A 12,981-nucleotide genomic window follows, 5' to 3' on the forward strand; every position below is an offset into this window, starting at 1 on the left:
CAAAAAGTCAAGTCACTGTGGTAGGCAGAATAATGGCCTTCCAAAGATGTCCACATCCTACTCCTAGAACCTGTGAATGTTAGGTTACATGGCACAAGAGGAATTAAAATTGCAGATAGAATTATGGTTGAAAATCAACAAATCTTGGGATGGAAAGATTATCCTAGATTATCCATCCAGGTAGACCAAATATAAATATAGGGGTCATTATAAACAGAAGAGGGAGGTAGAAGAGTGAGAGTCAGAGAAGGAAATGTAATGATGGAAGCAAGATTTAAGCGATGCAGTGTGAGGAAACAATCTCCCATCTCTGGCTTTGAATGTGTAAAGGGACCATGAGCTAAAAAATTCCAGCAGCCCCTAGAAGCCAGAAAAGCAAGGAAATGGAGTCTCCACCCAGAGCCCCCAGAAAGAAATACAGCCCTGCCTACACCTTGATTATAGCCTAGCAAATGCCTAGTTCAGACACTTAATCTCTGACCTTCAAAGCTGTAGAAATATAAATTTGTTGTTTTAAACCACTAAGATTTTGGAAATTTGTTACAGCAACCATAGTAGAAAACTGATAAAGCTACCAAATAGGGGTTAAAAACCAACTCACTCAAAGATGGAAAGCTGGCTTTTTGCAGAGTACATTCAATTCACTAGTCAGAATCAACAACTCCATACTATAATTTTAAGGCAATAGTCAATACATCATGGCTAATGATATTTGCAATTCCACATCACCAATGATAGCAGTGATAGAAATGCTGCCTCAGAATCGCAGGGAAACAATCACATTATTCCCTATTAAATGGGGCCTGCTAAACTAATGCAGGGATAAGAACAGAAGCATTTGTGCCATAGGGGCTGGACATCTTGTCTCAACCCAGCTAGAGATATTTACCAAGAAACTCCCTGCGGTTTGAATATCTGTCTCCTCCAAAACTCATTTTGAAATTTAATCCCTGATGTGGCAGTATTGAGAGGTGGAGCCCTTAAAAGGTGACTGTATTCATGGATTAATGGATTAATAGGTTAATGGATAAATGGGTTATCATGGGAGTGGGACTGGTGGCTTTATAAGAAGAGGAAGAGAGACCTGAGCTAGCACATTCAGTCCCCTTGCCATGTGGTGCCATGGTACTACTTCAGGACCCTAAAGAGAATTCATCAGCAAGAAGGCCCTCACCAGATGCAGCCCCTCTACCTTGAACTTTTTAGCCTCCATAACTTTAAGAAATAAATTCCTTTTCTTTATAAATTACTCAGTTTCAGACATTCCATTATAAGCAACAGGAAACAGACTAAGACATTTACCAAGGGGTAGAACGTAGAAACAACAGAAGAATGCATTGAATTAGGAAAATAGTAGGGTAAATTCATGCAGATGGTAAAACGACCCAGCCAGGAGCAAAGGTAATTCCCTATGAGACAGAAAAATCATTTTATTCTTTTATCTGTCCCCAGTATCTCAGGGCTTAGCACAAAGTAGATGTTCAATAAGTGTTTGCTGAATTGAATCAGCAATTATCATTAATGGACCCCTCCAGTCTTAGGGTTCTATTAACCCACATGCTCTGCAGTATTCTAAACTACCAAGACAAGAAGCAATAAACATTTATTCATGAATCTGAATACCACTTGATATGATTTGGATTTGTGTCCCTGCCCAAATCCCATGTCGAATTGTAATCCCCAATGTTAGAAGACAGGTCTGGTGGGAAGTAGTTGAGTCATGGGGGTCAGATTTCCCCCTTGCTGTTCTCATGATACTGAGTGAGTTCTCACGAGCTCTGGTTGTTTAAAAGTGTGTAGCACCACCTCCTTTGCTCTCTTCCTCCTGCTGCGGCCATGTAAGACATGCCTGCTTCCACTTCTGCCATAATTGAAAGTTTCCTGAAGCATCCCCAGCCAGGCTTCTTGTACAGCCTGTGGGACCATGAGCCAATTAAACCTCTTTACTTTGTAAATTACCCAGTTTCAGGTATTTCTTTAGAGCAGTATGAGAACAGACTAATATACCACCTATTACTACCATCCCAACTGCAAGGCACAGATGTGGCATATATTCGTGTTTGCAGAGCTTAAGGAGCTTTGCCTTTAATATATGATGTTAGATATCCAGGATGAAATACATTAATTCTCTCCAAGATGTCTAATACTCCAAAAGGCTCATGTGACTCAAGGTCCCCATGAAGGTATCTAGACACCATCTCCCTCTCTGACTCCATCACCATACCTAATGATTGAGGCTAGAAAGAGTTCCCCGTATTTGCCAGACCCTTGGCTAAGAGAAATACATAGAGTGAGAGAAACAGATGAAACAGAGAGAGGTAGGGGCAGATGAAATGTGAGTGAGCTTTTATGGAATATATTTTCTATATTAGTGATGAACTTGTGTGGGGGATGTGTGAAAGCTGAACAGGCATTTTGAAGAATCAGAGAGTTGACAAGTCAATAATTTGGGGAAACTAGTCTTGACTTGTTTTTGGTGAGAATGGTAATGTAAAAGTGAGTGCTAAGTGGCTCTTCTTCATAATAAAAAATGCCTGTGAAGGCTAATCAGAAAAATGCTTGTACAGTAGCTGAGGGCTGTGGACCATAAATACATTAATGACATGTTTTTTGAGAGAGACATTGAATGGCTTCCATTTCAAGCTACCATGACCATGACAGTCATACAACGAGCATTCTGTAACAACTAGGGAAAGGCTAGTACAGAGGTTTAAACCTACAATATATGGCTGAACTTCCTGAAAATGTATACAAGTGTTATATGCGTAAATATGCACTTTTCTGAAGAAAGTATCCTTGGCATTCACTGAATTTTCACAGGGGTACGTGCCAAGGTTAGGGACCATTGGCTAGATGGTGATGGCCCACTTTTTCTACTCCCCTACTTAGTAAAACAGTACATCTTCAGGATGTGTTCCAGTTATTTACTAACTAAAGACAAAGCACGTTCCTATTCAAGCAATTTGCTGAGATCTTGTCTCTGGGTTAATAAATCACAGGCATGCCTGGAATAACATGACAAATATTGGGGAGGAAGGCATAAAGAATTTAGTGGCACAACAAAATTTGGATTACTCACCTAGGCAGGAAAGAAAAAATAGCTATTGACATTTTGACTCAAACAAAAAAATTCATTTGTGGATTTCACTTTTCGGGTCACCCCCTGCCACTCTACCAGGCTCTGGACAATCTCCAAACACTAGATATGAGCTGAAATATACTAAAGAAATGTGGACTCATTCTAACATTGAACTAAATGAAGCTCAATTAAGAAGAGGAAGCTTGAAAATGTTTGCAGAAGCAACTCTAAATGGCTCCATTTTTTTTTTCTTGTCTGCATTATTTCTTTTTCCATGGCAGGCCAGATTTGGCCTGTGGGCCATAGTTTCTTTTAATTCCTGCCTTAGATCGATGAAAGCCAGTCATGGATACTGAGAGGACTGGGAGGTAGTTGAAAAGATCATCGTGTCCATTATGGATAAGTCAAATTGAAAAAGAGTCATGACCACATGCAAACTATTTGAAACAGAAAGTTGCCTGTGCACTTCTCAAACCTATTCTGAAAAGAATTAACATTTCTCTTGGTGCTATGCCCTTGTATCTCACAAATGCCATGGTCAGGATGTTGCGTCTAAACCTGTTTCTCCTGATAAAGTTTAAATTTTTTAATTCTTACCAGTCTTTCATGAAAGTTAGAGCAGCCATTTTCCAGCATGCAGACATCACCTCTTTATGTGCATGTGTATGTGCAAATGCAAACAGGCATTTTGGAGAGATGCCTTTGGAGCCAATAATCCAATTCTGTTGAGCCCAAAGTCTGAATCATTTCAGGGGTTCTTCTCCAAAAGATCTCTTAGCTAGGAAAAAGATAGGTTGAGCTGGGTTAGGGGACTATAACGTCTCCAAAGCTCATTATCCCCTCAAATTTTACAATCACTTCCCCAAATTGAGAATCATGGTTTCTTTCAAAGGTGGCTTATAGTAAGGTGATCACAAAATTCTTTTCCAAACTGGGACATTTTTGAGGATAAAATAAGTATGCTGGAGCAACAGGCACAAACCACAACATATGGTCACTCTACTTATAGTCCTCCATAGAGGAAATGTTTTAACTTCCCCCAAATAAAATGAATCTCTACACCTGTTCTTGACAGAGGATGACTTGGCACTACTTTAGCACTCAGGCCCAAGGTATAATTTATCTTGGTCTCAAACCTCTAAACCCCTTCAGAGTAAGCATCAGGAAGAACTTCTTGTTTAAGCTAGTGGTATAACACTTAAAATGGGCTACTGAGGGTGAGAAGCTGAAAAAATTTTTAATGGGGCTTGGGGGTGCTAGAGAAAACAGCAGATAATTGTTTACATCAAAATTATCACACTGGGGATAAATAAGATGACATATTGAAGGGCTCTTTGGAAAAGTAATAATTGTGTGCATAGTATTAATAGTTGGTCATGAAGACTTCAGCTTCTTTTCCACCAGAGAAGATGGTAGGGAAAGAAATCAAATCATAGCACTTACCTAAAGAAAAATACCAAAATGAGCACATTACCTAGCAGAGGCCTGTGAATAACTGTGGGCAGTGAGGGACTAAAGGGAACAGAGACAATGAAGGTCCTCACGCCTACGTGTAGCTGGCCCATAAAAGACCCTATCATCACTAAAAGGCAGCTTTCCCCAACCCTCCACTTTCCCGGCTGATGACACCTCAGACCAGATTTCCTCAAGGTTGTGATGTACTTACAAACAGAGCCACTGTTGTTTGAGAAGAGAGGAATGTTCACCTCTGACTAAAAATACATTTTCTGGGCAAGAGAAAAGGTGTGAACTTAAAGGTAGCTCCAAGTGATGCAATCTTGTTTGGTGCTCTGTTTTTTTTCTGTTTTTGTTTTTCTAATTCGTATGGGTACGTAGTAGGTGTACATATTCTTTGTTTTGTTTTCAAGCAGCCCTGGAGAAGTGGCATAGAGAACATAACAAGTGCTTTGTGTCTGACCCTATGACCTTGGGTTTGAAAAGGTGCTCTGGTGGAGAAACTGTCCATTAGGGAGCTGGTGGCCAACTTTTCAGAGGAAGTAAAAGAAAAACAATGAAAAGAAAAAATGAATAATGTCCAAACCTAAAATCTCTTAAGATGGGAAAAACAAGGAAGCCAAATGACCTACTCCTTAGTGAATCATTCCCCTTCCCTTTCATCCACTTTGGCCCTTTTCTCCTTTTGCTTACTCCTACCAGGAACACTTATATATGTACCATCAGATAAAAGCTTAAAGGTAATGTAACAGTCGAATGCCAATTAGAATCTATTTTTCTCCCCTTACTAAGGGATATACAGAAGAAAAAAATATTATTTAGAACTGGATTTAGGAACAGAGAAACTGCAACCAATGTTTCTCTGGATAGGCCAGTCCTTCTCCTATGCAAATACACTATGATGGTCTGTGAAACCAGGACCTCCATAGTGACTGTGTCCAGGATCCATGAGCACATCTTTGTGTGCTCCAACCCTTTGCACTTTTCTCATTTTTCTCCCACCTCCTAAACACAGGCAACGCCACCGCACCTTTAGTTCTCTCTGGTCACCGGGTAGCTTACAAGTAATCAGAAGATTGTGGAAAAAAGAAAAAGAGGGAAAAGAGACAGACTTGAAGTAAAACAGAAAGTGGCAGTATTGCAGTTGTTTGACTTTGGCAACAGAGTGTTACAGGTGTGCGTGTGTGTGTGTGTGTGTGTGTGTGTGTGTGTGTGTGTGTGTGAAAAAGCACTGAAGCATCAAAGATTTATTCACTGAACAGGTTGATTTATTTAACAGATTTGACATATGTCAAATTCTGCCATGTACTTACATAATTGTTACCAATTTATCAGAGCTGTTATTTAGGCAAATATTTGCTTTAAAAGTATTTTACTTTAAATGACTTTCTCTAGTTTACTGCACAATCAATCCGTGGTTCATTTAAATTATGTTATGTTAACAATAGCTATTTGGTGAAGGTCTCTCAAATCTAATTTTCCCGGAGCCATTTCATCTCTACTCAAACTCTATCCCTCTTTTTTCCTAGTAATAAATTTCTGGCTAAAATCACACCATAGGGAAAACTTTAAATATATATACATTGTCTTTTTATGTCATGATATTTTACACTTAAGATTTACAAAAAAAAAAAAAAAGCAGTTTATCAGTATATTGTTAAAATCACAGATCTGAATACTGCTAACCTTAAAAACTGTAAGGAAAAAAGGATGTGTTTTTGTATGAGTTTATGTCTGGGGGGCCAGTTGGGAGAGCCAGGTAGAGAATTCATCAGAATAAGAGAAAGTAAATAGAGAAATTTTAAATCTTACAAATTTTGTTCAATCACCCTACCCCATGTGCACCAAAAAATTACATTTTTAAACTAGCATGCATGCAATCTATCTAGATTTTTGGGGAGGTAAAATATTGGAAAGTATTTCTAAGAAACAAAAATGTCTAATCACTAGCCACCAGGGCTAGTTTCAGTTCCTCTATTGTAAATACGCTATTTGCAAAAACAAGGAGCTCATTTTCACCTCTCAGGTAAAGCAGTGTGGGGACTATGAAAGACATGGAGGAAGAAAGAGAAATACCACCACCACACAAGTAAATTTTTGACCTAGTAAGCAAATACGTTTTTGTTGTTACTGCTGGGTAAAATGTACGTCTTCCAGAAATTAGACACTGTAATAAAAATGTACCAGCCCAAATTTAAATTGCTCACTAGACAGATGGTTAATTATATTCACAGCCACATATTTCACTGGGATAGAGTTTCAGACACTCAGCCAGTTTTATTTGATTAGCCGGTTTCCCAGTTAATATGTAAAATGACAGTTACTTAGGACTTTTTTGTTCCCTTCTAAAAATATTTTTTCAATAAGTGTAAATTCTCCTCAGCCATAAGAACGTCACTGCTGTAAATAAAACGTTTGGTCATATGTTACCTCATGTGTAAAAGATGTAAGGGAGATTCACCCCCCCCCCCAAAACACAAATGGTTGTAAGGAGTTCAGAGAAGACCATTGCAGCACCTTTTCTCACCAAGCAAAATATTCCAGGAACTCCTCCACCAAAAACAACCAAGGATATATTCAAATCCCGGGATTAAAGTGCTTTAGACATTTTTAAAAAACAGCCCTGCCAGCCCTACAACACAAATCATGTCTTTTCAGATAACTGTCTAGAAAATGCAACATTAGAAAAAGGCCACATAGCTAAATGTAGTGCTGTGCACAGCATTCAACAATACGCTGGGAGCCAAAATCCAGAAGCAAAATATGAGACCCACTTATTCCAAAATGCAACCAGAAGCTTGATAAAAATCAAGAGTGCTGTTGTCGAAATGGGGATGCCAATTTTTTTTTTTTAACTTCGAAAAAGAAAACCTTGCGCGGGTGATTCGGTCCCTCACGAATCAGACAGACAGAAGCAGTCATGCTGAAATCGCTGAATTCCTCAGCGGAACGGCGCCAACTCAGCAGCGCGGTTTCCACACTTTCCCGGAGCGGGACTCCGCTCCCCGCGCCGGCTCACGGCCTTCCCGCCCTACAGGGTGTACAAGACGCGAGCCGACGTGTGCTGCGGGGCGCGGCAGAAGAGAAGCGCCAGAAGCCACACAGAAAAGCTTCAATTCGACCGCCACCGAGAGCGCGAAGGGGCCACAAGCCAATTTCCGCAAAGGAGACGAGCTGGGCGAGGCTCGGTCTGGCCCCCAACTTAAACCTGTCCGCAGCCTCAGCCAAGGGTCGCATGTCCTGGGGGCGCTCTGTGGTAGCCACGGCCGCCCGGCTTCGCACCTTTGCGGCTTTGGTCCGAGCGCCCAGCCTCGGCCGCCGCGTGGGTTTTCCCGCTCTCGCCGAAGCGTGCCATGCCCATGCCCCATTCCCTGGCCAGGCTCTACCCTGCACCAATCCGAAAGGAGGCGGCACTCTGCCGGGCGGTGTGCGTGTAAGCGCGGCGGCTCGGGTCCGCTCGCTTCCCCTCCCCCCGCAACCCCCTTCCTACGGCGCAAGCACAGAGGCCTTTCCTAGATTGCAGTGCCTGTCAGGGCGAGCTGGGATCTCTCGCCCTAGCGGCCTCGCTCCCTCGTACACAGACACACACATTTGCACACACACGTCCTCCCTTCCGTTTTCCCTTCTTTCTCTTCTCGCTCGACTTACCCCAATTCGTTCCACCCCCCGCCGCCGCCACCCCGAGCCAGCCGGGGAGCCGGCGAGAAGGCCAGGGAGCTGTATGGCAGCGCTCATACTCACCTCACAGGCCGACTCCCGAGGCGCACGTCGCTGGCGGGCTCAGGCAGCAGGCGCTGTAGCTAGCGCGGTCGCAGTCAAGGCTGGGCTGTCGCCGTCGCCGCAGCTGTTCAAGCTGCCTTCGCCGCCACCGCCGCTGCTACTGCTACTGCTGCCGCCGCCGCCGCCGCCTCTGCCTTAGCTCCATGCGCTGGGCCCGCCAGGTGGACGCGCCTCTCTCCTCGCTCGCTCCCTCAGGCTCTGCCGCCGCCGCGCTAGATGGAGTCAGAGCTGTCGGGCTCTGGCCCTGAAACTCAGAGCTTCAGCGGCTGCCCGGCTGCTCCAAGGGTCCGTGCTTCGCCTGTACTATCGCTAGCCCCGGCTGGAGCTACCTAGCGAGCGGGCTGCGCGCTCGGCGCCTGGAGCCCGCTCTGTGCGGTGGCTGCGGCCGTCCGCGAGAGGGAGAGAGGAGGGCGGCTGCTACTGTCGCTATAGCTGTTAAAGCTATTGCTAAATGCTGCTACTGCCGCTAATGCTACTGCTGTGGCGGCGGCGGCGGCGGTGGCGGCGGCGGCGGCGGCGGCGGCGGCGGCGGCGGCTGCTGCTGCTGCTGCTGCTGCTGCTGATGCTACTGGTTTTCCTTCCCAGGTTCTTCCCCTGCCTCGTCCCCCCTCCTCCCCCTTCCTCCTCCTCCTCCTCCTACTCCTCCTCCTCCTTCTCCTCCTCCTCCCTCTTCTCCTCCCTCTGCCGCTTTTCTCAGAGCCTCTGCAGGCACTGCCTGGTCCCTTCTTCTCCCGGAGCTGTCTCTGCCCATTCAGAAAGGTGCACAGAGTGGGGCCGCCTCTGCTGCCACCATCGCTATTGCCCCTGCCATTGTTTCCTCCAACACGGCTGTTCTTGCTGGACGCTTTCCCCCCTCTACCCTTCTTCCCCACCACAGGCCTCCCTTTCCCTTTCCCTTTCCCTCCCGCTCTCCTTACCCTCTCTACGGTCCCTTCCTTCTGTGCCCCCCCAACTCTGTCCGTCTGTCCCTCCCTCCCCTCGGGCGCCCGGGAGCGCGCACTGCGCGGCCACCTGTCATAAAGGGCGCGCACCCCCCTTCCCCATTCCCACCCCGCCCCCCACTCGCGTTCCTGCTGCCCTTCCAGTCCACCACGCCACTGGTGCGTTCTTCCCCTGGCAGACACGCAACTGGACACCACTCTCCCACGTCTTTTAGGGCAGTTGTGTGTGCGGAGAGGGGAACTCTGAAGTTTGGGGAAGAATATTTGAATGGTTTCATCCACCAAGCATCTAACCATTCAACCTTTACCTAGTCTTAACTTCAGGGCCTGGGCCCCCGGGAAGGTGGGTCCTGTTTGAAGGGTTGGATGAAGGCAGACAATTGGGGAGGGATGTTTGGGGAATAAAGGAAAGAAGGGAAGCTGAATATGGCCAGGAAGGAAAACAGATCTGCCTGATGGCTGTCATTTAAAAATCTCTTTGGTGGTCATTTTCCTTCAGACGTCCTGGAAACTCAACAGGAAACAGCAAAACGATTGGAGAGCAACTCAGGAGGGACCATTTAGTACTTCTGGAGTCCTGGGTGCAAGGTTGGGGCCTGAGCCTCGGGAGTTGTCACCACTAGGAGCCAAGGCAAGAGATGAAAAGGTTGGTACTAGAACAGAAGGGGTAAAAGTAGCTACTTTGTGTGCACTTGCTCCAACATCATTGCCAAAGCACAGCTTCTCCAGTCAGGCAGGGCCCAATTTCAGAGTTCTTTGCTGCCACAGCTACAGCCTCATTTTGCTGCCAGGGCTCAGGCTTTGAGATCTGATGTGTGCAACTTCTCACCATCACCTGTCACACAACCCCTCCCCAGAAACATCACAGAAGTGGGGGTGGGGGTATATTTTCTTTTCCCTGGCAAAGTACAGGAGACAAATGTTTCAGATATCCCATTGACAATAATGTCTGTGTCACTTTACCAAGTTTGAGGCGCTCTACCATGGGTCTTTCATTCCTGGACCATAAAGTGTCTGTATGGCTTTTACAACTCCTCATCTCTGTGCCTTTCTGTCACCCCACTTGCTTGAAACACTCTTTTTTTTTTTTTTTTTTTTTTTTTTTTGAGACGGAGTCTCACGCTGTTGCCCAGGCTGGAGTGCAGTGGCGCGATCTCGGCTCACTGCAAGCTCCGCCTCCCGGGTTCCCGCCATTCTCCTGCCTCAGCCTCCTGAGTAGCTGGGACTACAGGCGCCCGCCACCGCGCCCGGCTAATTTTTTTGTATTTTTAGTAGAGACGGGGTTTCACTGTGGTCTCGATCTCCTGACCTTGTGATCCACCCGCCTCGGCCTCCCAAAGTGCTGGGATTACAGGCTTGAGCCACCGCGCCCGGCCGCTTGAAACACTCTTATTATTTCTCCCTCTCATTTTATATCTATGAAAGTCATCCATAAATAATAGCTCATCCTGAAATAATTATACTTATTGAGTCCTTACTATGTGCCAGACACTGTGCTAAGCAATTTACATGAATTATTTAATCTTCACAGCAAACACAATTTTACTATCTCCATTTTACAAATGAGAAAATCGAGTCACAAGGAAGTTAGGTATGTGTCCTGAGGATAGGGATGATATCTTATTTATCTTGCATTTGTGAGACACTGTGCAAATATATTTGCATCTTTCAGGCACTGGAATAAATAAGAAGACAAGTAAAATTTGGCCTCTGCTCTCAAAAGCAAAAACAAACAAACAAAAAAGATTAAACACGTAAAATGCCACCCATCTATTGGCTGGATCCCAATGTCCAGAATGAACTGCTCTTTTTCCGCTGTCAGAAAGCACGTTGGTTTCACCTGTATTAACTACATATGCTATTCTTCCTTTATAAAGTTAGTTGCTTATTAGGTACCACTTATAATTTTTGTCAATGCCCTCCAGCCAAAAACTACCAGAAACACAACTGTAGTTGAACAATTTGGGTTTACTACTTGTTAGAGTGAGGGAGAACACACACCATGGGTGTTATGGGCTGATTTGCATTTCCCCCAAAATTCATATGTTGAAGCTCTGACTATTCCCAGTACCCCCAGAATGTGACCGTGTTTGGAGATCTGGCCTTTGCGGAGGAGACTAAGTTAAAATAAGGCATTGAGGATGGGCCCTAATCTAATATGACTGAGGTCCTTATAGGAAGAGAAAATTGGGACACAGATAACACAAAAAGGCCACCTGCAAGCCAAGGAGATGGTGATCTCAGAAGAAACGAGACCTACTGAAACCTTGATCATGGACTTTTAACCTCCAGAACTGTGAGAAAATAAATCTCAGTTGTTTTAATCACTCAGTCTGTAATATTTTGCTATGGCAGCCAGAGCAAACTAATAAAACAGGAAACCATAGGGTGTCTCAGACAAAAGGTGGTAGAAAGGACTTATTATAGGATTTGGGTTTTGGTTGGGTAATTGGGGGAGGGTTTAAGAAAGTGGGAATTAATTCTACATTGAATGCTCTCAGAAAGCAAAGGCAATTCTATGACTGGGCATCTTAATAAATCTTATCTATTGGGAGGTAAAGTGGAGATAAGGCTTTTGTGGGTTTTTTATCTGTGCTTAGACAAAATTATGAAGGGGACTTGTTTTGTTTCATTTTGTCATGTTCTCAGTGTAACACTGTCCAATGTCAGTATTTTGTGAGAGTGTTTATGTCCATCAGGAGACCAGCCATGGCCTACCTGTGAGTGCCAGGTCATCTTCCAGATGGCTTTTCTTCTTCTTTAACACAGGTGTGTGACTACTTAACACTGTCCATTAGTTGTGTGGCTTTGGGCAAGTTACTTTACTTGTCTGTGCTTCAGTTTCCTCATTTATATTAATAATTGAGAAAAAATTGTGTTAACCATAGGGTTGTTGTGGGAACTAAATGAAGGAATAAATATAATGTCCTCAGAACAGTGCTTGGCACATAGGCAGCCTTCACTGAATGTGAGTTATTATCCATGTCTGTTTTCTCCAACAAACCATACAGCTTAAATTGCATATTATTATAGTTATATATTGGTACTTTTTCCTTTGCTAGACCATGAGCTCCTTGAAGGCAGGGACAACGTGTACTGGCATGGTGATAATAGCTAACTTTTACTGAATGTTTTCAAAGGGCCAGGCACAGATATTAATTGTAGTTACTCCATGAAAACTTTTGAGGGCCCATCCCTACCTTTAGACTAGCCTGGGCATCCTCTTTGTGCTCCCATACATTTGTGTTTACCATAATCATTACACTTAGTATATGATACTGACACTGTCTGCTTATGTGTTTTCTTCCCTTTCTAGACTGTTCATTTATGAAGAGTAGAGCAGATACTTTCAACTTTGATGTCCATGTCTGAGCACAGTGCCCAGAACAACAGAGGCACTCAATATAAAAACACTGATCGGATTTTCAGTACATTCTTTGCTTTTTCTAGAGTGGAACTCAAGTCAGGCCTATCTTAGCCTCCATCATCTCTTTCCCTGGGGTTTTATTGTCTAAAAACGTAACAGAGAATCTCAAATAGAGTGGTCCTCCCTGTAAGGCAGATCTAAAGAAGAGAATCACTGTGAGACTTCAGTGCAAGAAGGTGCCATTTGGAAATAATGGTCTCTGCTATTTAACAGTGAATGGTAGCATATCCATTAGACCAAAGTGGGGTAATGAAGTAGGAGACCAGAACCTATAATCTTGGGTGTTAACCTTAATTCAG

General features: G+C 44.2%; 1 protein-coding gene across 2 annotated transcripts in view; it reads right to left on the reverse strand.

The window, feature by feature from the left end:
• Nucleotides 1–9,238, reverse strand: part of NEXMIF (neurite extension and migration factor) — a 188,255-nt gene extending 179,017 nt beyond the window's left edge. The window contains exon 1 of one of the 2 annotated variants that reach the window (XM_001096699.4): nucleotides 8,276–9,238. The gene's annotated coding sequence lies outside the window, so the exon portion shown is untranslated. The remainder of the gene's footprint in view (nucleotides 1–8,275) is intronic. The other variant, XM_077989445.1, reaches the window with a different exon arrangement.
• Nucleotides 9,239–12,981: the final 3,743 nt, after the last annotated feature.

The sequence above is a fragment of the Macaca mulatta genome, chromosome X, assembly GCF_049350105.2.
Source record: "Macaca mulatta isolate MMU2019108-1 chromosome X, T2T-MMU8v2.0, whole genome shotgun sequence".
Taxonomy (NCBI): Eukaryota; Metazoa; Chordata; class Mammalia; order Primates; family Cercopithecidae; genus Macaca; species Macaca mulatta.